Source organism: Heptranchias perlo, unplaced genomic scaffold (genome assembly GCF_035084215.1).
Source record: "Heptranchias perlo isolate sHepPer1 unplaced genomic scaffold, sHepPer1.hap1 HAP1_SCAFFOLD_862, whole genome shotgun sequence".
NCBI lineage: Eukaryota > Metazoa > Chordata > Chondrichthyes > Hexanchiformes > Hexanchidae > Heptranchias > Heptranchias perlo.
This window is the reverse complement of record NW_027139900.1, coordinates 1-2,500: the sequence shown is the minus strand read 5'-3', so window position 1 is coordinate 2,500 and position 2,500 is coordinate 1. Positions and strand designations below refer to the sequence as shown.

Below are 2,500 nucleotides of genomic sequence, written 5' to 3'. Positions count from 1 at the left end.
GCGGAAGCAGTTACACGCGCACGCACACGTGGCTTGCTGGGAGACCGGGCTCGGCTCACACCGTGCCGTAAGTCCCGATTACGAGAGAGCGAGCCAGAGGGACCGGTGGAATGGCGAAGGGTCAGTGGCTGCAGCGTGGCAGGAAGCAGCAGAAGGCACGGAGCGGTTGCCAGCTTGGAGAATAACGGGCAGCAGCGACCGAGGAGCGAGGCAGGCTGCACCGAACTAGAACGCACGAACGGCAGGAGGCAGAGTCAAGCGGGCCGCGTGTGGAAGGACAGCAAAGTCCAGCGCAACACGCAGCGACGCAGCGACTCTGCAAAACCACCGACGCGCGAAAAAGCCAGCACAGCACCCTCACCCCCCCGTGTCTCTGCGTCAAGCTATCCTCGGCCAACACCGACCGGGACGACTACCGACGAACCGAGCTGCGACCAAAGGCACCCACGAGAAGCTAGCTTCTTCGCTTTTACCAATTCACCGAACGATCTCTGCTCTGCACTCCACAGAGAGACAACCCCCGCTCTGGCCTCGGCGAGGCCACACCAGTCCAACAGCGACGCGGTCAATCGTTTTGCAACCCACTGACAGCCGCGCTGGAAAGGCCGGCGCCCGCAGCAAGGACCTAGGGTCGAACTCTCCCGAGGCGGAGACTCCGGGTCTGCACTTAGGGGGACAAAGAGGAACAAGGCCTCTGCGACACCCCAGCGGCGCTCCCGCCTTTCTAAACCCGGAGGCAAGGCGAGTGCGATTGATTTGTCAAGCGACCCTCAGACAGGCGTAGCCCCGGGAGGAACCCGGGGCCGCAAAGTGCGTTCAAAGTGTCGATGATCAATGTGTCCTGCAATTCACATTAATTCTCGCAGCTAGCTGCGTTCTTCATCGACGCACGAGCCGAGTGATCCACCGCTAAGAGTTGTACGTTTTTGTTTTCGGCTTGGTGTTTCATCCCCCTGAGGGCCAAACCTGGACCGCCCAACGCTCTACACCTCCGGCAAAAGGAGGGCAGAGCCCCAGCCTGGCACGGCCCCAACATCGTGGTAAGCATCACCAGTCGATCATCAAGCGAGACAAGGGTTTCACCGAGATTTTGTGGTCAGGGCGCTCGCGAGGTGACGCGGGTCAGAGAAAGACGCCGGAGCCGACCGACCGACCGACCCGCACCACGGCCAACAGAGGCAGGTGCTCTGCGGCCACCGTTGCCGGGAGGACGAGAAGAGCAAAACGGACTGAGTGAGGTACAAGCCGACCCGCTGGCGGGGCGATCCGAGGGGCAGGTACACATTCTCTCGAACGTTTGAGGCTGCAGCTCGACAACCGACGACAGACACTCGAGTCTTTAAACCATCGCTCCCCGACAGCACCAGCTCGCGGGAGCCGGAGGTGAGAGCTCCAGGTACCCTGTACCGTAAAGGGAGAGTGACCAGAGCGACCAAAGTGTCCCTGCGTGGTGTGGGGGGGAAAGAAAGCCGGGCCTGCATCACCGGTTCAGTCCCTGCAGAACTCACAGTGGCCGTTCGCCGAGGTCCAGACGACGAGCCTCCAGGCAGCACCCGAGCCCGCAGAAGCTCCCTTAAATTCGACTGCGGTGTAATGCTGCAAGGAGGTGGCAGACGCAAGAGCTGCGGTTGCCGGGCCGGCGAGAAGAGGTGGACCGACAGCAAGAGACTCGCGAGCGAGAGGGTCTTTATACCAGCGGAGGGCACTGACTTGGACGAAGCAGACGTCAATAAGATGGGGCTGTGTAGGCCAAGGGGCTGGGCCAGGCAAACGAGCAGCGTCACATGCGGGTGTTGGTGGGTAGGCGAGAGTATGAGGAGCGGGTGAGAGGGCAGCGAAGTGTGGAAGGCTTTTGTCATCAAGCCAGCACAACACAGCGCACCCAGCACCACCTCTTTCTCTCTCTCTCTGTGTCACCGAACCGCAGGCCGCTGAACGAAAGCACCGACTCGCGCCACGGCCGTCCCTGTCTCATAAGACGACCGGAAACGTCCAGTTATAGTGTGCAACCGCCAAGTGTAGATTCCCTCAATCCCCGATCTCTGCGTGGCCGATCTTACTCGCTGCACCGGCCCAAGCAGGGCGGTGCGAGACTGCCTGTTCGTCAAGTTCGGCGAGATTTCGGAATGAACCTCATGCCCGCGCAAGAGGCGCCGGACGCGGGTCGACCAAGGCTCCGGGCCTGCAAATCCCGGGAGCGCTCCTGCTGGCCGCCGCGCCTCAGGCTGAAATGACGGATTGACGGGCCGCCTCAGGCGGGCCCCCGGCCGATAATGATCCTTCCGCAGGTTCACCTACGGAAACCTTGTTACGACTTTTACTTCCTCTAGATAGTCAAGTTTGATCGTCTTCTCGGCGCTCCGCCAGGGCCGTTGCCGACTCCGGCGGGGCCGATCCGAGGACCTCACTAAACCATCCAATCGGTAGTAGCGACGGGCGGTGTGTACAAAGGGCAGGGACTTAATCAACGCGAGCTTATGACCCGCACTTACTGGGAATA

General features: G+C 61.3%; 1 non-coding gene across 1 annotated transcript; it reads right to left on the bottom strand.

Moving 5' to 3' along the window:
• Positions 1 to 764: 764 nt before the first annotated feature.
• On the bottom strand, positions 765 to 918 carry LOC137319565 (5.8S ribosomal RNA). Its single transcript, XR_010962190.1, has one exon. It is a non-coding gene; the product is annotated as a 5.8S ribosomal RNA (ribosomal RNA).
• Positions 919 to 2,500: the final 1,582 nt, after the last annotated feature.